Source organism: Ranitomeya imitator, chromosome 2 (genome assembly GCF_032444005.1).
Source record: "Ranitomeya imitator isolate aRanImi1 chromosome 2, aRanImi1.pri, whole genome shotgun sequence".
In the NCBI taxonomy this organism is placed as follows: Eukaryota; Metazoa; Chordata; class Amphibia; order Anura; family Dendrobatidae; genus Ranitomeya; species Ranitomeya imitator.
The window spans coordinates 723,892,256-723,918,596 of NC_091283.1; positions in this window are offsets into that span (position 1 = coordinate 723,892,256).

A 26,341-nucleotide genomic window follows, 5' to 3' on the forward strand; every position below is an offset into this window, starting at 1 on the left:
GCTGACTCAGCCTCTAGCTCTTTCACCTCCTCTTCAGAACGTTCGAAATCTAAAAGCAGCGAGTCGTCAGTGGATGCTCCCGGTCAGGAACAAGTCGCTTCCTTGTGTCCTTCACCCAAACCAAAAGTGAAGGATGCGGCAGGCGAAACTACATTTTACTCCATGGAGCTCTTTACACATACCGTGCCTGGGTTAGAGAGGGAAATTGTTAAAAGCCCATAACAAGATGAATCGGACATGGAGTGCACAGATGCACAGCCACAGCTAGATTATTATGCTGTTCCATTGACTCAGATCACTACATTGCCCTCGCAGTGTACTGAGCCAGAATCTGACCCTGATGAGAATATGGTGCCCCGTCACGAACGCTATAGCACCTTACACAGTGACACAGAGGAAGGTGCACATGACATTAAAGAGGAGGTGATAGATGACCCAGTTGTTGACCCAGATTGGCAGCCATTGGGGGAAGAGGGTGCCGCTGCCAGTAGCTCAGAAGTGGAGGAGGGTGATCCGCAGCAGCCATCTACATCGCAACAGCTTTCATCTGGCAGGCCCGTATCTAGCCAAAAATGTTTGTCAAAACCAAAAACAGTTTTAGGACAGCGTGGCCATCCAGTGAAAGTAGCACAGCGTGCAATGCATGAAAAGGTAATCCATAGTAAGAAGGGTGCAGTGTGTGCATTTTTTAACCAAGATCCGAATGATCACTGCAAAGTTATCTGTAAGAAGTGCTCAAAGACCTTTAGCAGAGGGAAGAATCTCCTAAATTTAATGGGACTTTGTCACCCCCTCCAGCCGTTAGAAACTAAAAGAGCCACCTTGTGCAGCAGTAATGCTGCATTCTGACAAGGTGGCTCTTTTAGTTATTGGTGCAGTCAAAGCAGAAATAAAGCCTTTTCTAATTTCGCAAAAATACCTGTCTTTAGTCGTGGAGGCAGGTCTTAACCCTCCTGCTGCACACACCAGACTGCCGTCACTTAAGGCTTCTTCGGCGCCGGGCGCCGCCCCTCCGCGCTGTTTTCAAATCAAATCCGGCGCCTGCGCTGTTTTGTTCTGCCTGGGGCAGGCGCAGTGAGCACTGCCCGTCTGACCTCAGATGCAGTCTCGCAGACTGTGCCTGTGCGGCCACCCAGCTTGTGAATCCCAGCCCCGCATTGTGCATAATGCATAACACTCTGCAGGGCTGGGATTCACAAGCTGGGTGGCCGCACAGGCGCAGTCTGCGAGACTGCATCTGAGGTCAGACGGGCAGCGCTCACTGCGCCTGCCCCAGGCAGAACAAAACAGCGCAGGCGCAGGATTTGATTTGAAAACAGCGCGGAGGGGCGGCGCCCGGCGCCGAAGAAGCCTTGAGTGACGGCAGTGTGGCGTGTGCAGCAGTGGGGTTAAGACCTGCCTCCACGACTAAAGACAGGTATTTTTGCAAAATTATAAAATGCTTTAATTCTGCTTTGACTGCACCAATTAATAAAAGAGCCACCTTGTCAGATTGCAGCATTACTGCTGCACAAGGTGGCTCTTTTAATTTCTAACGGCTAGAGGGGGTGACAGAGTCCCTTTAAATACAACGTGCATGCGTAGACATTTAACCAGCATGCACTTGCAAGCCTGGACTAACTACCAAACGTCCCATACCATTGGTGCACCTGCTCAGAATGAAGGTAGTCAGCAACGCTACATTGCTTCCCTCACAGTAAGCCCACCGGTTAGGACACCACCAGCAGCAAATGTGGAGGTATCGTCGTAAGGCCAAAGCAGTCAGGGAATCACAAGGTTCTTGGTAGGAAACACTGTAGGTAGGCCAACATCAAGACCATCACCAACCGTCTCTCAATCTGCCATGTCCACCACCACTCCCGCTAGTTCCACCATATGCAGCTCTCCAGTCTAGCTCACCCCACAAGAGTCTCTCATTAGAAAAAGAAAGTACTCATCCTGTCATCCGCGTACACAGGGTTTGAATGCCCACATTGCTAGACTAATCTCGTTAGAGATGATGCCCTACCGGTTGGTTGAAAGCGAAGCTTTCAAAGCCCTGATGGCATACGCAGTACCACGCTATGACCTACCCAGTCGACACTTCTTTGCGAGAAAATCCATCCCAGCCCTCCACCAGCATGTCAAAGACCGCATTTTCCATGCACTGAGGCAATCAGTCAGTAAAAAGGTGCACCTCACAACAGATGCATGGACCAGTAGGCATGGCCAGGGACGTTACGTGTCCATAACGGCGCACTGGGTTAATGTGGTGGATGCAGGGTCCACAGGGGACAGCCATAGTGGGACAGTTCTGCCTAGCCCACGGTCTAGGAAACAGTTGGCTGTAGGCGTTCGCCACCCCTCCTCCTCCTCCTCCTCCTCCAGAAGCGAAAGCTCATCCACAGAGCGCAGTCCCACGACCACTCCATCCGCAGCTGCCAGTGTTGCACACGAGGTGTCCCATTATGGGACAGCTAGAGGTAAGTGTCAGCAGGCTGTACTACAAATGAAGTGTTTGGGCGACAACAGAAATACCGCGGAAGTACTGGCTGAGTACTTGCAGCAAGAAACTCAGTCATGGCTGGGCAGTGTACATCTTGAGGCAGGCAAGGTAGTCAGTGATAACGGAAGGAATTTTATGGCTGCCATAGCCCTTTCAGAACTGAAACACATTCCTTGCCTGGCTCACACCTTTTACCTGGTGGTGCAGTGCTTCCTCAAAAATTAGCTGGAGTTACCAGCCCTGCTCCTGAAGGTGCGAAGACTTTGCTCGCACATCCGCCGGTCGCCCGTACACTCCAGCCGTATGCAGAACCATGAGCGATCGCTGAATCTTCCCCAGCACCGCCTAATAGTCGACGTTGCAACAAGGTGGAACTCCACACTGCACATGCTTCAGAGGCTGTGCAAACAGAGGCGTGCTGTAATTTATTTGTGGGAGGATACACATACACGGGCAGGCACTTGGATGGCAGACATGGAGTTGTCTGGTGTGCAGTAGTCGAAGCTCCAAGACCTCTGTCAAGTCCTTCAGTGTTTTGAGGAATGCTCACGGCTGGTAAGTGCAGACGACGCCATCATAAGCATGAGCATCCCACTAATGCGTCTGCTGATGCAAAGTTTAATGCACATCAAGGAGCGTCTGCAGCCGAGGAGAAGGGAAGCCTTGATGACAGTCAGCCATTGTCTGGTCAAGGAACTCTCCTGGACGAGGTGGTGGACGAAGAGGAGGAGGATGATGGGGATGAATATTTATGAGAGGAGGATGCTTCTCAGGGGGCAATAGAAACTGGTGGTGTTGCAAAGTCAGGTACAGGGTTTTTGTGGGCCACAATTGATGTTGATTTGCAAGAACGTGCTCCTCAACCCAGCACAAGCAGTGAATTGACACCTGCAACATTGGCCCACATGGCAGAGTATGCCTTGCGTATCCTAAAAAGGGACCCCCGAATTATCAAAATGATGTCCGATGACGATTACTGGTTGGCCTGCCTCCTGGATCCACGATACAAAGGAAAATTACAAAATATCATGCCACATGAGAACCTGGAGCAAATATTGGCTACCAAACAAGCAACTCTTGTAGACCGTTTGGTTCAAGCATTCCCAGCACACAGAGGCAATGATGGTTCTCACACGAGCTGTAGGGGGCAACATGGCAGAGGTGTTAGAGGTGCACAAATCTGAAGTGGCGTTGGACAGAGGGGTTTTATGACCAGGTTGTGGAGTGATTTCGCAATGACCGCAGACACGACAGGTACTGCTGCATCATTTCAAAGTGACAGGAGACAGCATTTGTCCAGTATGATTACCAACTATTTTTCCTCCCTTATCGATGTTCTCCCTCACAGGTCATTCCCCTTTGATTACTCGGCATCTAAAATAGACACCTGGCCTGAATTGGCAGAATATGCATTACAGGAGCTCGCTTGCCCAGCTTCTAGTGTGTTGTCAGAAAAAGTCTTCAGTGCTGCTGGTTTAATACTGACTAAAAAAAGGACACGTCTGGCTACCCGAAATGTTGATGATCTAACCTTCATTAAAATGAACCAATCATGGTTTTCAAATTATTTTGCCCCACCTTCCCCTGCTGACACGTAGCTTGCCTGAAAAATGCTTTTGGCCTCTTACTGACTGCTCCAATTCCTCCATTTGCAGCTGCTGAATGTCCACCATAGGCCATTTTTATACCTCCCTAAATGGGCTGACTAACCCCACAGGGTCGTGGTCACCACTTGGCGCTAGCACCCGTGCGAGTGCCGTTTGCCTGGACAGGTGGGTGTGCCCACTCTTGGGCGACGGCACTGGCACAGGGTCCCTCATAGTACAATGAAGTGTCTCTGATGGTGGTGGTGCACAACCAACGTCAGACACACCATCGTAATATGAAGGGCCCTGTGCCAGTACTGCCGCCCATGAGCGAGTGTTCCCCCCAAGCTCGAACAGTGGTCTACCACTTGCAAAACTTATCTCTCTCTGCTCCACCACTGTGTAGTCTGCGCTGTTAAATCCTTCAATGGCACTGCCAATACAAATTTGTTGAAATGATAGATGATAGTAAAAATATACAAGGGCCCTGGCCTCCATTTAGACCAGCTAATATTTTGCGCCAACTACCACTGTCTACTACTCAGCAGAGGAGCCCACCCCTGCACCTAGCTATGCCACCAGTTTATTCATGAAAATTTTTTTGGCTGACATTTAACCCACTTTATTATTTTGGCCTACTAACTGTGTCAGCCACTTATTAGGCTATGTGCACACGTTGCAGATTATTTGCGTTTTTTTTGCGTTTTTGCGCTATAAAAACGCTATAAAACCGCAAATAATCTGCATACATTAAGCATCCTATCATTTTTAATGAAATCCGCAACTCCTGTGAACATGATGTGCGTTTTTCCACATGAAAAACGCACTGCGGAAAAATAATGAACCTGCTCATTAATTTTGCTGTTTTTTCGCGGTTTTCCCACTGTCTAATGCATTGGGAAATGTCCGGAAAAAAACGCGCAAAAACTGCATCAAAACTGCGCAAAAAACGCGCAAAAAAACGCATGCGGATTTCATGCGGAAATCTGGCAGAAATGTCCGGATTTTCACAGGAATTTTCTGCATGAATTCCTGAACGTGTGCACATAGCCTTACAGCTGTCCTCCACTGAACAAAGCTATGCCACCTGTGTACTCCGGTTACAAATTTTGAACTGCATTTAGCCAATTTTTTTATTTTAGACCTACTAAGTCTGTGTCAGCCTCTCATAACAGTTGTCCTCCTCTGCTGAACAAAGCTATGCCGACTGTGTACTACTCTTACCAATTTTGAACTGCATTTAGCCTACTTTTTTATTTTAGGCCTAGTAAGTCTGTGTAAGCCTCTCATAACAGTTGTCCTCCTCTGCTTAACAAAGTTATGCCGCCTGTGTACTCCTCTTACAAATTTTGAACTGCATTTAGCCTACTTTTTTTTATTTTAAGCCTACTAAGTCTGTGTGAGCCTCTCATAACAGTTGTCCGCCTGCACTGAAAAAAGCTATGTCGCCTGTGCACTCCTCTTACCAATTTTGAACTGCATTTAGCCTACTTTTTTATTTTAGGCCTACTAAGTCTGTGTGAGCCTCTCATAACAGTTGTCCTCCTCCGCTGAACAAAGCTATGCCGCCTGAGTACTCCTCTTACCAATTTTGAACTGCATTTAGCCTACTTACTTACTTGGGCCTAGTAACTGTGTGAGCCTCTCATAACAGTTGTCCTCCTCCGCTGAAAAAAGCTATAACGCCTGTGTACTCCTCTTACCAATTTTGAACTGCATTTAGCCTACTTACTTACTTGGGCCTAGTAACTGTGTGAGCCTCTCATAACAGTTGTCCTCCTCCGCTGAAAAAAGCTATGCCGCCTGTGTACTCCTCTTACCTATTTTGAACTGCATTTAGCCTACTTTTCTATTTTAGGCATACTAAGTCTGTGTGAGCCTCTCATAACAGTTGTCCTCCTCCTCGGAACAAAGCTATGCCGCCTGTGTACTCCTGTTACTAATTTTGAACTACTTTTAGCCTACTTTTTGATTTTGTGCCTATATCTTTGTTTCCTCCTCATCCTGGCCATTGCCCAGCCACTGCTAGATGAGTCTGCTGGTACATTGACCAAGAGCTCTACATTCCTCTTGCACTCTACACAGCCAGAATCTGACCCTGCTGAAAGTCAGTTTCCCCTTCCCGCATACTATACCACATTACACGGGGACAAAGAGGAAGGTGCAGATGAAAGTGCAGGTTCCTTCATCAGGTGGGGGGCATACTCGTTGGCACTGCCACAGGGTCCCTCATAGTAAGCAAAAGTGTCTCTGGCAGTGGGAGGCGCCGCCTGCCGTCAAACACACCGCCGTACTATGAGGGGCCCTGTGCCAGTGCCAATTACTGGGCTCCCCCTGCTTGCTCAGGATCACAGCACTTGCAAAGTTGAAATACTTACTCTCCCTGCTCCAAAACAGTTGTCCTCCTCCATTGAACAAAGCTATGCCACCTGAGTAGTCCTCTTACCAATTTTGAACTGCATTTAGCCTACTTTTTTATTTTAGACCTACTAAGTCTGTGTGAGCCTCTCATAACAGTTGTCCTTCTCCGCTGAAAATAGCTATGCCGCCTGTGTACTCCTGTTACCAATTTTGATCTGCATTTAGCCTACTTACTTTCTTGGGCCTAGTAACTGTGTGAGCCTCTCATAACAGTTGTCCCCCCCCCTGCTGAAAAAAGCTATGCCGCCTGTGTATTCCTCTTACCTATTTTGAACTGCATTTAGCCTACTTTTTTATTTTAGGCCTACTAAGTCTGTGTGAGCCTCTCATAACAGTTGTCCTCCTCCGCTGAACAAAGCTTTGCCGCCTGTGTACTCCTCTTACCAATTTTGAACTGCATTTAGCCTACTTTTTTTTATTTTGGGCATACTAACTGTGTCTGAGCCACTCATTACAGTTGTCCTCCACTGAACAAAGCTATGCCACCTGTTTAGTCCTGCTACCAATTTTGAACTGCTTTTACTACTTTTTAATTTTGTGCCTATATCTGTGTTTCCTCCTCATCCTGCCCATTGCCCAGCCACTGCTAGATGAGTCTGCTGGTACATTGACCCAGAGCACTACATTCCCCTTGCACTCTACACAGCCAGAATATGACCCTGCTGAAAGTCAGGTTCCCCTTCCCGCATACTATACCACATTACACGGGGACAAAGAGGAAGGTGCAGATGAAAGTACAGGTTCCTTCATCAGGTAGGGGGGCATACTCGTTGGCACTGGCACAGGGCCCCTCATAGTACGCAAAAGTGTCTCTGGCACCCTGGCAGTGGGAGGCGCCACCCGCCGTCAAACACACCGCCATACTATGAGGGGCCCTGTGCCAGTGCCAATTAGTGGGCTCCCCCTGCTTGCTCAGGATCACAGCACTTGCAAAGTTGAAATACTTACTCTCCCTGCTCCACCGCCGTGACGTATTCTGCGTTTCCTGGGCCCACGAAAATCTTGAGCCAGCCCTACCCCCCCCACAACTTTAGCCAAATGAGCCCCTGTTTTCAATGCCTATCATTATAAAGTAAATTAAGATTGACAAGCTTAAGAAATAAGAATTGATGTTTTTGGCATTAAAATGGACACTGTAGGTGTTTTCATGTCCTCCACTCGACTTTGATTCCCCATTGACTTGCATTGGGTTTCGTGTTTCAGTCATCCCCTGACTTTTCGCAATAATCGGCCGATTTCACCCGACCCGTCTTTTGAGAAAGTCGGGTTTCGCGAATCCTGAAACGATCCTAAAAAAGTAAAAGTCGCTCAACTCTACTTACAACCTGTCTCCTCCATTTATTCACTGGCCTCACCATCTACGCCACACACCATAGGACCCCTAGGGACCCCGCTTCACCTGTGGGAAGTGTAACATCTGGGCTGCCCCAACATTCCCCGGAGGACCCCTCTAATGCCGCGTCGGTCCCCCTATTGACCGAACTCCTCAGGTGGAATCACGACAAACTTTGAACATTTAACTCCCTTTAACGTTGATGCCCAGGGCCACGGACCGGGTCGCAGCCACCGTCACATCCCCGTTTGGCGACCGGACCTGGTACCGAGTATCCCTCTGCCCTGTGGGCATGTCAAGAGTGCTTTATCTGTGTGAAAGAGTGTGAGCCAGCAGCTGTGACCAGTGGTGAAAAGGTTACTGCCAGTTTGGTGTCAGCTGATCTCACTGATAGCAGCAAGAGAGTATTCAGCTGGCGCCTGAGGATAGTGAGAAATATGTTAGTGAGATAATTCTGGGAGGGGCTGGTGAGGACCCAGCGGTCATGGTGCACATAGGCACAAATGACAAAGTTAGAGGTAGATGGAAGGTCCTTAAAGATGATTTCAGGGAATTAGGCTGCAAGCTGAAAGCAAGGACCTCCAACGTGGTATTCTCCGAAATACTGCCTGTACCACGTGCCACGCCAGATAGGCAACGGGAGATTAGGGAGGTTAATGAGTGGCTCAAGAATTGGTGTAGGAAGGAGGGGTTTGGGTTCCTGCAGAACTGGGCCGACTTCTCAGTTGGCTACAGGCTCTACGCTAGGGATGGACTGCACCTCAATGGGGAAGGTGCAGCTGTGCTGGGGGAGAAAATGGCTAGAAGGTTGGAGGATTGTTTAAACTAGGGATTGGGGGGGGAGGGTATTCAATTTATAGGAGGGGAAGATAGTGCAGACAGAGACCTGGGCACAAATAAGGAAGTTAGGGGTGGCGGTGGCATGTGGGGAGGGGTTAGAACAGTTAATAATTTAAGAAAGAGTAGAGGTACAGAGAGGAACATCAAGTGCATGTATACTAATGCCAGAAGCCTCGCCAACAAAATGGACGAATTAGAACTAATGTTGTTGGAGCATAATTATGACATGGTGGGGATATCTGAAACGTGGCTGGATGAGAGCCATGACTGGGCTGTTAACTTGCAGGGCTATAGTCTGTTCAGAAATGACCGTACAGATAAGCGAGGGGGAGGGGTGGGTCTATATCTAAAATCGTCCTTAAAACCCATCCTGCGTGATAATATAGGTGAATTTAATGAAAATGTAGAATCCCTGTGGGTGGAGATAAGGGGAGGGGGAAAAATAATAAATTACTGATAGGGGTTTGTTATAAATCTCCAAAAATAATGGAAGCAATGGAGAATATCCTCGTAAAGCAAATAGATGAAGTTGCGACTCAAGGAGAAGTCATTATTATGGGGGACTTCAACTACCCTGAAATAGATTGGGGAACAGAAACCTGCAGTTCCAGCAAAGGTAATCGGTTTTTGACAACTGTGAGAGACAATTACCTTTCACAGCTGGTTCAGGACCCAACAAGAAGGGGGGCACTGCTAGACCTAATATTAACCAACAGGCCAGACCGCATAGCAAATATAAGGGTTGGGGGTTACTTGGGAAATAGCGATCACAAAATAATAAGTTTTCATGTATCCTTTAAAAAGATGTGTAATAGAGGAGTTACAAGGACACTAAACTTCAGGAGGGCAAATTTCCAACGGATGAGAGAGGATCTTGGTGCAATTAAATGGAACGATATCCTGAGACACATAAATACACAAAGAAAATGGGAGACATTTATTAGCATCCTGGATAGGACCTGTGCAGAGTATATACCGTATGGGAATAAACATACTAGAAATAGGAGGAAACCAATATGGCTAAATAGAGCTGTAAGGGGCGCAGTAAGTGACAAAAAGAAAGCATTTAGAGAATTAAAGGAAGTAGGTAGTGAGGAGGCATTAAATAAATACAAAAAATTAAATAAATTCTGTATAAAGCAAATCAAGGCAGCAAAGATTAAGACAGAGAGACTCATTGCCAGAGAGAGTAAAAATAATCCCAAAATATTCTTTAACTACATAAATAGTAAGAAACTAAAAAATGATAGTGTTGGCCCCCTTAAAAATAGTCTGGGTGAAATGGTGGATGAGGATGAGGAAAAAGCCAATATGCTAAATGACTTTTTTTCATCAGTATTTACACAAGAAAATCCCATGGCAGACAAAATGACTAGTGATAAAAATTCCCCATTAAATGTCACCTGCTTAACCCAGCAGGAAGTGCGGCGGCGTCTAAAAATCACTAAAATTGACAAATCTCCGGGCCCGGATGGGATACACCCTCGAGTACTGCAGGAATTAAGTACAGTCATTGATAGACCATTATTTTTAATCTTTAAAGACTCCATAATAACAGGGTCTGTACTGACGTATAGCAAATGTGGTGCCAATATTCAAAAAGGGAACAAAAACTGAACTCGGAAACTATAGGCCAGTAAGCTTAACCTCTACTGTGGGTAAAATCCTGGAGGGCATTCTAAGGGATGATATACTGGAGTATCTGAAGAGGAATAACCTCATGACCCAGTATCAGCACGGGTTTACTAGGGACCGTTCATGTCAGACTAATTTGATCAGTTTCTATGAAGAGGTAAGTTTCGGACTGGACCAAAGGAACCCAGTAGATGTAGTGTATATGGACTTTTCAAAAGCTTTTGATACGGTGCCACACAAAAGGTTGATACATAAAATGAGAATAATGGGGATAGGGGAAAATATGTGTAAGTGGGTTGAGAGCTGGCTCAGGGATAGGAAACAAAGGGTGGTTATTAATGGAGCACACTCGGACTGGGTAGCGGTTAGCAGTGGGGTACCACAGGGGTCAGTATTGGGCCCTCTTCTTTTTAACATATTTATTAATGACCTTGTAGGGGGCATTCAGAGTAGAATTTCAATATTTGCAGATGACACTAAACTCTGCAGGGTAATCAATACAGAGGAGGACAATTTTATATTACAGGATGATTTATGTAAACTAGAAGCTTGGGCTGATAAATGGCAAATGAGCTTTAATGGGGATAAATGTAAGGTCATGCACTTGGGTAGAAGTAATAAGATGTATAATTATGTGCTTAATTCTAAAACTCTGGGCAAAACCATCAATGAAAAAGACCTGGGTGTATGGGTGGATGACAAACTCATATTTAGTGGCCAGTGTCAGGCAGCTGCTACAAAGGCAAATAAAATAATGGGATGCATTAAAAGAGGCATAGATGCTCATGAGGAGAACATAATTTTACCTCTATACAAGTCACTTGTTCGACCACACTTGGAATACTGTGCACAGTTCTGGTCTCCGGTGTATAAGAAAGACATAGCTGAACTGGAGCGGGTGCAGAGAAGAGCAACCAAGGTTATTAGAGGACTGGGGGATCTGCAATACCAAGATAGGTTATTACACTTGGGGCTATTTAGTTTGGAAAAACGAAGACTAAGGGGTGATCTTATGTTAATGTATAAATATATGAGGGGACAGTACAAAGACCTTTCTGATGATCTTTTTAATCATAGACCTGAAACAGGGACAAGGGGCATCCTCTACGTTTGGAGGAAAAAAGGTTTAAGCATAATAACAGACGCGGATTCTTTACTGTAAGAGCAGTGAGACTATGGAACTCTCTGCCGTATGATGTTGTAATTAGTGATTCATTACTTAAATTTAAGAGGGGACTGGAAACACTTTTCTGGAAAAGTATAATGTTACAGGGTATATACACTAGATTCCTTGATAGGGCGTTGATCCAGGGAACTAGTCTGATTGCCGTATGTGGAGTCGGGAAGGAATTTGTTTCCCCAAGGTGGAGCTTACTCTTTGCCACATGGGTTTTTTTTGCCTTCCTCTGGATCAACATGTTAGGGCAAGTTAGGTTAGGCTATGGGTTGAACTAGATGGACTTAAAGTCTTCCTTCAACCTTAATAACTATGTAACTATGTAATTAGTGCAGTGCTTACTGTATTTGCAGTTACCTTATAAGTAAATAAAAGAAAAAATGATGTGGGGTCCCCTTTTTTTTACTAGACAGCTGAAGGAAGGCAGACAGATGGAGGGTGGTGTTATTCTGGGAAGGCGGCAATATCTATCAAGCTTCCCAGGGTATTAATATCAGCTCACAGCGGTCTGCCTAGCCTTTACTGGTTATTAAAATGGGAGACCCCTCTCAAAAATAATGTGGGGTCTGCTCTATATTTAATAAGCAAAACCAAACAAAGACAATGTGTGCATATACCCTAATGAAAATAAATAAGTAAAAAGAAAGTGCATTAAAGTATATAGGGTATTTAGTAAACACTGTTTTTGATCAAAAAAGTTATAAAGCTGTCCCACTGCGACAAGGTATACCCAATTGGCACAGACCTACACTCTCTAATGTTAAAAACCTACCTAGTGGTGTGAACAGTGGCAGAGAGTCACCGTGTCCAAACGGACACCCAGCTTTGGAGAGACTAAATATGAACTGCCCAGCTCAGTGAAAAGGGGGCCATACCCTATTTATACTAAATACAAAAACACTATAGAAAAACAAAAAACTGAGCTGGAGTATGACTTGAAAACATGCATGGTGTAAAGGCATGTTCACACTGGCTATAGAAACAAGCAAAACCAAAAGAAGACAATGTGTGCATATACCCTAATGAAAATAAATAAGTAAAAAAGAAAGTGCATTAAAGAATTTAGGGTATTTAATTACCACTGTTTTTGATCAAAAAAGTTATAAAGCTGTCCCACTGCGACAAGGTATACCCAATTGGGACAGACCTACACTCTCTAATGTTACAAACCTACCTAGTGGTGTGAACACTGGCAGAGAGTCACCGCGTCCCAAACGGACACCCAGCTTTGAAGAGACTAAATATGAACTGCCCAACACAGTGAAAAGGGGGCCACACCCTATTTGTACTAAATTCAAAAACACTAATGAAAAACAGCAAAGGCTAAACAGACAACGGCAGCCTGATATTAATAGACTGGGAAGGGCCATGGATATTGGCTCCTCTCAGACTTAAAAACACCAGCCCTCAGCTGCCCCAGAAATGGTGCATCCAGTAGATGCACCATTTCTGGTGCTTAGCCTCAGCTATTCCCACTTGCGCATGTGCATTGGCAAGTGGGGTAATTGTTTTGGGATTGATGTCAGCTGTTTTATGTCAGCTGACATCAAGCCCACAGGTTAGTGATGGAGAGGCGTCTATAAGATGCCCCCATTGCTAGCCCTGTAAGTTTAGGTAAAATAACACACACAGCAAAGATCTTTACCCTTTTTTACTCATTTAGAAATGTAAAAAGAAAAAAAAAAAAATTAAAGTTATACTCACCTATCCGCCGATAATCCACAATTGTGATGTCCCACAAAGATCCCCAACTCTGCTACATCTGGTTGCATTGCTGAGTGGTAACATCAGAAATGTGACCGCTCAGCCTGTCAACCATCTAACACTGAGCTGAACGTGGGACCGTGGCTGCATTTGACCAGCAGTGATGTCATTACAGTTACCGCAGGTCACATGCAGCCTTGTTCTCAACCTCAGCTCAGTGTCATTTGGCTATCTTGCTGAGTAGTAACATTACTGATGTCACGGCAATGCAACCAGATGCAGCAGAGTTGGAGCTCGTCATGTGTAGAGATGGGTGAACCCGAGTGGCAAAATTCGGGGTCCGTACCGAATACCTACTTTCCATGCACGGACCCCAAATACAGACTTCTCCAGGAAGTCCATGTTACAGTTCGGGTTCAGAAACCCACACAACCGGTGTTTCCCATGCTGTCATCTGTGTCACAGCATAAGAAGCATTTGCTCTTATTGGCGGTAAGTGCATTACTGTCTGTCAGAATGCTGCAGTTCCCATGCTGTCAGACAGATATCAGCATGTGAGCCAGCAGCTGTAATTGGCAGTTAAAAGGTTACAGGCATTGGATAATGAGAGTACTACTCTCTTTAGCGTACACCTGCTCTCACTGATAGCAGCGAGAGCAGAAGAGGCTGATGAGAGTATTCATCAGTTGGTGACAGTGTAATAAATAAATACACTTAAAAAATGGTGTGGTTTTCCTTTTATTTTTGATAACCAGCGCTGGTAAAACTTACAGCCAAACGGTCAGCTTTACATTGGCTGGTTATAAAAAAAAATGGCGTGGAGTAGCCCCCAGTTTTTGACAACAAGCCATGCTAAAGAAGAGACCTGGGGGCTGGTATTCTCAGACTGGGAAGGGGCCATGGATATTGGCCTTCCCCAGTCGAAAAATAGCAGCCCGCAGCCACCCCAGAAAAGGTGCATCTTTTAGATGCTCCAATTCTGGCACTTTGCCCAGCTCTTCCCACTTACCCTGGTGCAATGGCAAGTTGGGTAATAGTATTGGGTTTGATGTCAGCTGTTTTATGGCCGCTGACATCAAACCTAGAGGTTAGTAGCGGAGAGGTGTCTAAAAGAAGCATTGCTAACCCTATAGTCATTTTGCAATAAATACACAGCCAGAATAAAGTCCTTTATTTGAAATAAACACATACAGTGCCTTGCGAAAGTATTCGGCACCCTGAAACTTTTCAACCTTTTCCCACACATCATGCTTCAAACATAAAGATACCAAATGTAAATTTTTGGTGAAGAATTAACAAAAAGTGGAACACAATTGTGAGGTTGAACAAAATTTATTGGTTATTTTACATTTTTGTGGAAATTCAAAAACTGAAAAGTGGGGCGTGCAATATTATTCAGCCACTTTACTTTCAGTGCAGCAAACTCACTCCAGAAGTTCATTGTGGATCTCTGACTGATCGAATCTTGTCCTAAATGCCTAATGATGATAAATAGAGTTGAGCAACTTTTACTTTTTCCGGATCGAGTTGGGTTTCGCGAAACCCGACTTTTGGCAAAAGTCAGGTCGGGTGAAATCGGCCAATTATTGTGAAAAGTCGGGGGCCGACTGAAACACGAAACCCAATGCAAGTCGATGGGGAATCAAAGTTGGCAGTGAGTGGAGGCTAGGAAAACACCTACAGTGCCCATTTTAATTCCCAAAACATCAATTCTTATTACTTAAGCTTGTCAATCTTAATTTACTTTATAATAATAGTTAGGCATTGAAAACTGGGGGTCATTTGGCTAAAGTTGTGGGGGGGGGGGGGGGTAGGGCTGGCTCAAGATTTTCATGGGCCCTGGAAACGTGGATTATGTCACGGAGGTGGAGCAGGGAGAGGTAAGTATTTCAACTTTGCAAGTGCTGTGATGAAGAGCAAGCAGGGGGGGCCCAGTCGTTGACACTGGCACAGGGCCCCTAATAGTACGGCGGTGTGTTTGATGGTGGGTGGCGCCTCCCACTGCCAGATAAACTTTTGCGTACTATGAGGGGCCCTGTGCCAGAGACGTCGCCAACAAGTATGCCCCCCCACCTGATGAAGGAACCTGCACTTTCATCTGCACCTTCCTCTTTGCCCCCGTAAAAGGTGGAATAGTATGCAGGAAGGGGAACCTGACTTTCAGCAGGGTCAGATTCTGGCTGTGTAGAGTGCAAGGGGAATGTAGTGGTCTGGGTCAATGTACCAGCAGACTCATGTAGCAGTGGCTGGGCAATGGGCAGGATGAGGAGGAAACACAGATATAGGCCCAAATAATAAAGTAGGCTAAATGCAGTTCAAAATTGGTAACAGGACTAAACAAGGTGCATTGCTTTGTTCAGTGGAAGACAACTGTAAAGAGTGGCAGACACAGTTAGTAGGCCCAAATAATAAAGTAGGCTAAATGCAGTTCAAAATTGGCAACAGGACCAAACAGGCGGCATTGCTTTGTTCAGTGGAGGACAACTGTAATGAGTGGTGCAGACACAGTTAGTAGGCCCAAAAACTAAAATAGGCTAAATGCACTTCAAAATTGTTAACAGGACTAAACGGGTGGCATTGCTTTGTTCAGTGAAGGACAACTGTAATGAGTGGCAGACACAGTTAGTAGGCCCAAATAATAAAGTAGGCTAAATGCAGTTCAAAATTGGTAACAGGACTAAACAGGTGGCATAGCTAGGTACAGGGGTGGGCTCCTCTGCTGAGTAGCAGAAAGTGGTAGTAGGCGCAAAGTATTAACTGGTCTAAATGGAGGCCAGGGCCCCTGTATATTTTAACTATTATCTATCATTTCAACAAATTTGTATTGGCAATGCCATTGAAGGATTTAACAGCACAGACTACACAGTGGTGGAGCAGGGAGAAGTAAGTATTGCAAGAGGTAAAGCACTGTTCGAGCTGGCGGGGAACACTCTCTTGTGGGCGGCGGTACTGGCACAGGGCCCCTCATATTACGACGGTGTGTCTGACGTTGGTTGTGCACCACCACCGTCAGAGACACTTCATTGTACAATGAGGGACTCTGTGCCAGTGCCGTCGCCCAAGAGTGGGCACACCCACCTGTTCAGGCAAACTGCACTCGCACGTGTGTTTGCGCCAAGTGGTGACCATGGCCCTGTGGGGGGAGTCAGCCCATTTAGGGAGGTATAAAAATGGCCTATGGTGGACATTCAGCAGCTGCAAATGGAGGAATTGGAGAAGTCAGTAAGAAAAGGCCAAAAGCAAGACATTTTTCCAGCAAGCTACATGTCAGCAGGTGAAGGTGGGGCAAAATAATTTGAAATCCATGATTGGTTCATTTTAATGAAAGTTAGATCATCAACATTCTGGGTAGCCAGACATGTCCTTTTTTGGGTCTATTTTAGATGCCCTGTAATCAAAGGGGAATGACTTGTGAGGGAGAACATCGATAAGGGAGAAAAAGTAGTTCGTAACCATACTGGACAAATGCTGAATCGATGCAGTGGCAGAAAGTGGCTGGAAGATATTTGAAAAAATACAAGGACTGTAGTACAATTTCAATCTCCCTACAATGATCTCAGGACAAGTATGGCAGCAATAAAAAGGACTGCTGCACACAAAAGTGTGGACAAATAAACAAGATAACTGTGCAGAAAGGAGGAACAGGATTTTTGCTTTTAAAAAAGCAGTTAGTTTGCACAGAGGCGTGCAAACAGCAATCCAGCTATCAGGGAGCCTTATAAGGAAGCCTAATAAGCTACAGAGCTAATGCACAAAAATATAGCCTCCACTGTCCCTGCAAACAAATGGTGGTGTTGGACAGTGGAAATCGCTACAGCACAAGCAGTTTCGGGGCTTAATCTTCCCTCCCTAACTATATCCCTTCTTCTGATGAAGCTGCGGCAACCTCTCCCTATGCTACGATCGGCAGAAGTAAGATGGCGGTCAGCGTGCACGCCCCTTTATAGCCCCTGTGATGCCGCAGAAAGCAAGCCAATCACTGTTATGCTCTTCTCTAAGATGGTGGGGACCGAGACCTATGTCATCACGTTGCCCACACTCTGCGCCTTCTTTCATTGGCTGAAAAATGGCACTGAAAGCGTCATACGAAACACGACTTTGGCGCGAAGATCGCCGACTTCATGGCCGATCCCACACTAGGATCGGGTCGGGTTTCATGAAACCCGAGTTTGCAGAAAGTCGGCGATTTTTGAATTTGTCTGATCCGTTTCGCTCAACCCTACTAATTACAGATGCACATCAGTGATCAGATCAACCCCCGATTGTTTTAGCTTTTGTTTTTTAAATAATTTAGATTAGTGACAGTAAAATATATGCAGAAAAATTTTTATTGTCCAGCTCTTGGTAAAATTCTTAGAAAATCTTTATTTCATCCAAAATAAAATGGGTAAGTAGGTCCCAAGACAGATAGCAAGGAGAACAAGCTACGCTATTTGAACAGGACTGGCCGTTTGCCAGGACAGGTGGGTGCGCCCACTCTTGGGCGATGGCACTGGCACAGGGTCCCTCATAGTACAATGAAGTGTCTCTGACTGTGGTGGTGCACAACCAACGTCAGACACACTGTCGTAATATGAGGGGCCCTGTGCCAATACCGCCGCCCACGAGAGAGTGTTCCCCCCCACACTTCGAACAGTGCTCTACCATTTGCAATACTTACCTCTCCCTGCTCCACCACTGTGTAGTCTGTGCTGTTAAATCCTTCAATGGCACTGCCAATACAAATTTGTTGAAATGATAGATGATAATTAAAATATACAGGGGCCCTGGCCTCCATTTAGACCAGTTAAAACTTTGCGCCTACTACCACTGTCTGCTACTCAGCAGAGGAGCCCACCCCAGTACCTAGCTATGCCGCCTGTTTAGTCCTGTTACCAATTTTGAACTGCTTTTAGCCTACTTTTGTATTTGGGCCTACTAACCGTGTCTGCACCACTCATTACAGTTGTCCTCCACTGAACAAAGCAATGCCGCCTGTTTAGTCCTGTTACCAATTTTGAACTGCATATAGCCTACTTTTTTATTGTGGGCCTACAACCTGTGTCTGCACCACTCATTACAGTTGTCCTCCACTGAACAAAGCAATGCCGCCTGTTTAGTCCTGTTACCAATTTTGAACTGCATTTAGCCTGCTTTTTTATTGTGGCCCTACAAACTGTGTCTGCGCCACTCATTACAGTTGTCCTCCACTGAACAAAGCTAGGCCGCCTGTTTAGTCCTGTTAACAATTTTGAACTGCATTTACCCTACATTTTTATTTTGGGCTTACTAACTGTGTCTGCGCCACTCATTACAGTTGTCCTCCACTGAACAAAGCAATGCCGCCTGTTTAGTCCTGTTACCAATTTTGAACTGCTTTTAGCCTACTTTTTTATTTTGGGCCTACTAACTGTCTGCGCCACTCATTACAGTTGTCTTCCACTGAACAAAGCTATGCCGCCTGTTTAGTCCTGTTACCAATTTTGAACTGCATTTAGCCTGCTTTATTATTTGGGCCTATATCTGTGTTTCCTCCTCATCCTGCCCATTGCCCAGCCACTGCTACATGAGTCTGCTGGTACATTGACCCAGACCACTACATTTCCCTTGCACTCTACACATTCTGAATCTGATCCTGCTGAATGTCAGGTTCCCATTCCCGCATACAATACCACCTTACACGGGGACAAAGAGGAAGGTGCAGATGAAAGTGCAGGTTCCTTCATTAGGTGGGGGGAACATACTCGTTGGTGACGTCACTGGCACAGGGCTCCTCATAGTACGCAAAAGTGTCTCTGGCAGTGGGAGGCGCCACCCGCCGTCAAACACTCCGCCGTACTATGAGGGGCCCTGTGCCAGTGCCAAGTGCCAACGAGTGGGCCCCCCTGCTTGCTCAGGATCACAGCACTTGCAAAGTTGAAATACTTACCTCTCCCTGCTCCACCGCCGTGACAAATTCTACATTTCCTGGGCCCACGAAAATCTTGAGCCAGCCCTACCCCCCACAACTTTAGCCAAGTGACCCCCTGTTTTCAATGCCTAACTATTTTTATAAAGTAAATTAAGATTGACAAGCTTAAGAAATACGAATTGATGTTTTTGGCATTAAAATGGGCACTGTAGGTGTTTTTCTGTCCCCCACTCACTGCCGACTTTGATTCCCCATTGACTTGCATTGGGTTTCGGCTTTCGGTCGGCCCTCAACTTTTCGAAATAATCGGCCGATTTCACCCAACCCGACTTTTGACAAAGTCGGGTTTCGTGAAACCCGACTCGATCCTAAAAAGTAAAAGTCGCTCAACTCTAGTAATTAGCGCTCAAAGGCTGTGGGATACACGGATTCTTTTTTTCCTCGTGGATACTATCCCAATTCAGTAAAAATGCCAAAGCAGACAGTGATTATTATGGTATATTTGTACTGTCTTTAATCTAATCCTATCAACTAATCAACATTGTTTTTTCTCTTTACTGCACTATCTTTATTCCGTAAAAAATGCTGTAGTAGACAGTGATTACTATTGTATATTTTTACTGTCCGTAGCTAATCTAATCATATCAACTAAACTAAATAATTTTTCACTTGATTCCTTTTTCACACACAAAAAAACAACAACCGGAGACTAGGTCAGTGATGTTTGCCACTGACCAGGGCTCGATGGCTGTGGAGCGCAGACACGCACGAATGTGGTGCAGAAAGGAGATAAAGGGAATAGAGAGGGGAAAAAAAGTCCTTGCCAAAAACGAGCATGGGTACTAATCAGTGGTAGTGCAAAGGGTGAGGAGATAAAAAATAAATGGTTAGAGAAAAAAAAGGCTTGGAAAACAGCCAACATGAGTGCGGACCAGTGATTTGCGTTACTGATCAATGCTTGGCGGTTGCTGGATGCACTCACGAGGGTAGTGCAAAGGCAGTGGGAGGGGGTGGAGAAAAATAAAAGGGATGAAAGAAGTCCTGGAAACAAGCGAGCATGGACGTTGATCAGTGAATTGCCTTGCACGAAAAAAAAACTGCCAAAAACCGAGCGATCAAGTACTGATTAGCAATCAAGTAATGATCAGCGCTCCTCGGCAGAGAGGAATAGAGGGGGGATTAAGGAAAGATCAGTCAAGGACCAGGGAGGGATCAGGAACTCTTTCTTCTTTCTTCTTCAGCAGCAGCAGCAGGAGCAGGAACACAGGCAAGTAGCAGCAGAAGTGATCCACAGGCTTCCCTGGTACCACAAGGTCCAGCACAGTGCACAGAAGGACATAGCAACTGCCCACTACAAATCCCAAGCTAGAATGAGGAAGTACAGGGCAGTCACCTGAAGGTCACAGCGCACCTGTGCGCTCTGATTGGTGCTATAGATGTCATCACCGATCGCACCAATCAGAGCTGGCCCTGGTGATGCTGTGGTTGCCAGGCACCAGTCTATTAATGGTGCTGCTTCAGGCAATCTAATTGTCTGAAACACTGAGCAACTCTGAGATTTTCTGTTTAGGATGTAACAGCCAATCACAGCGATCATAGTTCCTGGTGGTCGCATGATTGACATGACGTACATGTACCGCATCAGTTGGAAAGTCCTTCCCGATCATGACATAAATGTACTACAAATGTTGGGAAGGGGTTATAAGCCATGAAGTCATTACAAAATGCTGTGTATGTCAGAATCATAGAATGTTGGAACCCAACCCCATGTTCAACCCCCTGCTCAATGCAGCGCCGGATTCACTAAACCATCTCAGACAGATGTACAGCTCTGGCAAAAATTAAGAGACCATGGTCCACGATATCAAATCCCTGTCATCGGCAGCCCAATCTGTAGACCTGAACCCCATTGAAAACCTCTGGAATGTAATCAAGAGGATGATGGATAGTCACAAGCCATCAAACGAAGAACTGCTTAAATTTTTGCTCCAGAAGTAGTGTGAAAGGCTGGTGGAAAGCATGTCAAGACGCAAGAAAGCTGTGATTAAAAATCATGGTTATTCCACAAAATATTGATTTCTGAACTCTTCCTGAAATAAAACATTAGTATTGTTGTTTCTAAATGATTATGAACTTGTGTTCTTTGCATAATTTGAGGTCTGAAAGCGCTGTTTTTTTTATTTTGACCATTTCTCCTTTTTGGAAAAAAAAATACAAAATGTATTGCTTGGAAATTCAGAGACATGTTGTCAGAAGTTTATAGGCTAAAAGAACAATTTACATTTTACTCAAACATATACCTATAAAGAGAAAAATCAGACAAACTGAACATTTTGCAGTGGTCTCATAATTTTTGCCAGAGATGTATGTCCAGCCTCTGTTTGAAGACTTTGAAGGAGAACTCACCTCCTCTCATGGCAGCCTATTCCACTCATCGATCACCCTCACTCTCAGAAATGTTTTTCTAATATCTAATTTGTATCGTCTCACTTTCAGTTTCATTCCATTGCTTCTCGTGTGTTTATGTGCATATGAGAATAAGGATGACACCTCTAAACTGTGACATCCCTTCAGATATTGGTAGACATCTATTAAGTCTCCTCTTTGCCTTCATTTTTGCAAACTAAACATTACCAGATCCTTTAGCCATTCCCTGTAGAACATATTTTGCAGTTCACTCACCATCCTGGTAGATCTTCTCTGAACTTGCTCCAGTTTTTCAATGTCTTTTTGAAAATGTGATGCCCAGAAAAAAACACAGTATTCAATGAGTCCTGACCAAGGAGGAGTAGAAGGGGATAATAACTTCATGTGATTTAGGCTCTATACTTCTCTTAATATATCTTAGAACTGTGTTTGCTTTTTTCAATTGTTTACTCATGTGCAGTCGGTGATCTATTAGTATACCCAAGTCTTTTTCAAAAGAGCTGTTGTTAAGTTCTATTCCTCTCATTCTGTAGATGTAATTTTCATTATTACTTCCCAAATGGAGAATCTTGCATTTCTTCCTGTTAAATATCATTATATTAGTTGCTCCCCATTGCTCAAGGTTATCTACATCCTTCTGAATCTTTTATCTGTCTTCTCTAGTGTTAGCTATCATTCCTACCTTTGCATAGTCTGCAAATGTGATTCATTAATCTTCAGTTCCCTTATCTAGATCATTTATAATTTTTTTTAATAACACTGGGTCCAGGACAGAGCCTTGTGGTAGTCCACTTGGATGTTGGTAACGCAGCTGATGTTATTTATCTGGATTTTGCAAAGCTATTTGATACTGTACCACATAACAGCCTTATATTGAAACTCCACAAGCAGGAACTGGGGGAATCTATATGTCGATGTGTAAGGAATTGGCTAAATAACAGGAAACAAAGAGTCGTTATAAATAGTATGTTCTCTAAATGGGATATCGTCAGCAGTGGGGTACCAGAGGGATCTGTGCTAGGACCAATTCTCTTTAACCTCTTTATTAATGACCTTTTGGAAGGGATTGTGACTGAGTAAAGTGTCAGTCTTTGTTGATGACACCAAACTGTATAGGATAGGGTTGAGCGAAACGGATCGTTCATTTTCATAAGTCGCTGACTTTTGGCAAAGTCGGGTTTCATGAAACCCGACCCGATCCCTGTGTGGGGTCGGCCATGCGGTACACGACTTTCGCGCCAAAGTCGCGTTTCAATGACGCGAAAAGCGCCATTTCTCAGCCAATGAAGGTGGACGCAGAGTGTGGGCAGTGTGATGACATAGGTCTCAGTCCCCACCATCTTGGAGAAGGGCATTACAGTGATTGGCTTGCATTCTGCGGCGTCACAGGGGCTATAAAGGGGCGTGCACGCCGACCGCCATCTTACTGCTGCTGATCTGAGCATAGGGAGAGGTTGCTGCCGCTTCGTCAGAAAAAAATAGTGGGAGATTAAGATTGGCATTTCTGCTTTGGTGCCAGTCCTGTGTGTGCCACCTGTCTCTAATTTTGTGCCACAGAAACCCTAGTGTGTAATACTGGGCCAGATTTTTTTTAAATTCTCCCTGGAAAAAAAAATAGTGGGAGATTAGGATTGGCATTTCTGCTTCAGTGCCAGTCCTGTGTGTGCCACCTCTCTCTAATTTTGTGCCACATTAAACCTAGTGTGTAACACTGGGCCAGATTTCTTTCAAATTCTCCCGGAAAAAAAAAATAGTGGGAGATTAAGATTGGCATTTCTGCTTCGGTGCCAGTCGTGTGTGTGCCACCTGTCTCTAATTTTTTGCCACAGAAAACCTAGTGTGTAACACTGGGCCAGATTTCTTTTAAATTCTCCCTGGAAAAAAACAAATAGTGGGAGATTAAGATTGGCAATTCTGCCTCAGTGCCAGTGCTGTGTGTGGCATCTGTCTCTAATTTTGTGCCACAGAACACATACTGTATAAGAGTGGGCCACATTTCTTCAATATTCTCCCAGAAAAAATAAAAAGGGGGAGATTTTAATTGTTAGTGTCTGCATCAGCGTCAGTCCTGTTAGTGGCATATCTGTCTGCCACTGAAGCTGTGTGCTGTTATACATTGGGCCTGATTTTCCCTGCAGTCTCACCCACCTATAAAGGGATATATAAATCCAACAGAAGTTTGAGTTCACCCTGTAACTTGTTTTACAGTAACAAATACCGTTAGTTTGGTTACGTTTTTCAAACAATGAGGAAGTCTGGTGGAAGAGGTTGTGGCCGTGGGCGGTCATTGCCAGCTGGTAATGATGGTAGTGGTGGTGGAGCATCAGGTGGTCGTGGGAAAAGCAATATAACACCTAAGTTTCAAGTTGTTGAGCCAGGTTCATCATCTGGCTACACAAGGCCTCGAACGCTCCCTTTTCTGGGAGTAGGAAAACCGCTTTTAAAGCCGGAGCAGCAAGAACAAGTTTTGGCTTTCCTTGCTGACTCAGCCTCTAGCTCTTTCGCCTCCTCTTCTGAAACTGCTAAATGTAAAAGCAGCGCGTCATTAGTGGATGTTCACGGTCAGGGACAAGTCGCTTCCTTGTCTTCTTCACCAAGAACAACACAGAAGGATGCGTCAGGCGACACAACGGTTTACTCCATGGAGCTCTTTACACATACCATTCCTGGGTTAGAAAGTGAAACAGTTAACAGGCCATGCCCATTACAAGTTGAATCGGACATGGAGTGCACAGATGCACAGCCACAGCCAGATTACTATGCTGTTCCTTTGACTCAGACCAGAACATTGCCCTCGCAGTGTACTGATCCAGAATCAGACCCTGATGAGACTATAGTGCCCCGTCACAAACGCTATACCACCGGCTTACATGGTGACACAGACAAAGTTGCACACGAGATAGAAGAGGAGGTCATAGATGACCCAGTTGTTGACCCCGATTGGCAGCCATTGGGGGAACAAGGTGCAGGCTGCAGTAGCTCTGAAGCGGAGGAGGAGGAGCCGCAGAAGGCATCAACATTGCAACAGGTTCCATCTGCCAGGCCCGTATCTGGCCAAAAACTCGTGGCAAAACCAAAACCAGTTGTAGGACAGAGTGGACATCCGGTTACAGAAGCTCAGTCTGCAATGCCTGAAAAGGTATCCGATAGTAGAAAGAGTGCAGTCTGGCATTTTTTTTAAACAACATCCAAATGATCAGCGCAAAGTCATCTGTCAAAAATGTTCAACTACCTTAAGCAGAGGTCAGAATCTTAAAAGTCTAAATACAAGTTGCATGCGTAGATATTTAACCACCAGGCATTTGCAAGCCTGGACTCACTACCAAACGTCCCTTAAGGTTGTAGCACCCTCGGCCAATGAAGCTAGTCAGCAATGCTACATCCCTTCCCTCACTGTAAGTCCACCATTTCCCACACCACCTGCAGTAAATGTGCAGATTTCGTCGCCAGGCCAAAGCAGTCAGGGAATCACCAGTTTCGTATTAGGAAACACTGCATGTAGGGCAGCAGCAAGAATACCATCTCCAACCCTCTCTCAGTCTGCCATGTCCACCGGCACCCCCGCTAGTTCCACGATCTGCAGCTCTCCAGTCCAGCTCACCCTACATGAGACTCTCGTTAGGAAAAGGAAGTACTCATCCTCGCATCCGCGTACACAGGGTTTGAACGCCCACATTGCTAGACTAATCTCATTAGAGATGATGCCCTACCAGTTAGTTGAAAGCGAAGATTGCCTTGTGTAGGCATGTAGTACGGAGGACAGAGAATGAACTTCAATCCAATATTGCAGCCAGCATGCAGCCAGCGGGTAAGGAAAGGGTGAATCAACCACCCAAAAACCCCGCCTCCATGGCTGAAGATGGTTCCCAATAAATTCAGGTGACAGTGTCCCTTTAAATGGGACCATACTTGGGACTACAGAACAGGAGAAGGACTTGGATATTCTGGTTATGCTGAGCAATAGTACTCAATGTCAAGCAGCAGCCGCAAAAGCAAATAAGATTTTAGGTTATATGTAAACAGAGATAAAATTCTGCGATCTCAACGTATTGTTACCCCTTTATAAATTGCTTGTTAGGTGACATCTAGAATATGAGATCCAGTTTTAGGCTCCACATTTAAAAAAGGACATTCAGAAATTAGAGTCAGTTCAAAGGCAGGCAACTAGGTTATTACAAGGGATGGAAGGCCTCTCATATGATGAGAGGTTGAAAAAGTTTTGCTTATTTAGCTCCTAAAACAGACGCCTCAGAGGGGATCTCATTTATAAGTATAAATACAGGTGTGGCCAGTACAAAACACTGGCACATGACTTATTCCTTCCAAGGACCATACTAAGGACCAGGGGGTACTTATTACAGGTGGAATAAAGGTTATTCCGACAGCTAAATAGAAGAGGGTTCTTTATAGTTAGAGCAGTCAGAATGTAGAATGCCCTACCACAAGAGTTAATAATGGCAGGCGCCATAACAGCTTTTAAAAAAGGGCTGGATGATTTCCTCAATACACATAACATTGCTGGTTATAGGTAATATAGTGACAAAATTAACAATTGGTGGAGAAAGGTTGAACTTGATGGACCTAGGTCTTTTTTCAACCTATGTAACTATTAGGCTGCCGTCACACTAGCAGTATTTGGTCAGTATTTTACATCAGTATTTGTAAGCCAAAACCAGGAGTGGGTGATAAATGCAGAAGTGGTGCATATGTTTCCATTACACTTTTCCTCTAATTGTTCCACTTCTGGTTTTGGCTTACAAATACTGAGGTAAAATACTGACCAAATACTGCTAGTGTGACGGCAGCCTTACTCACCGCTGCGAGCGTCTGCCTCCGTTCCCGA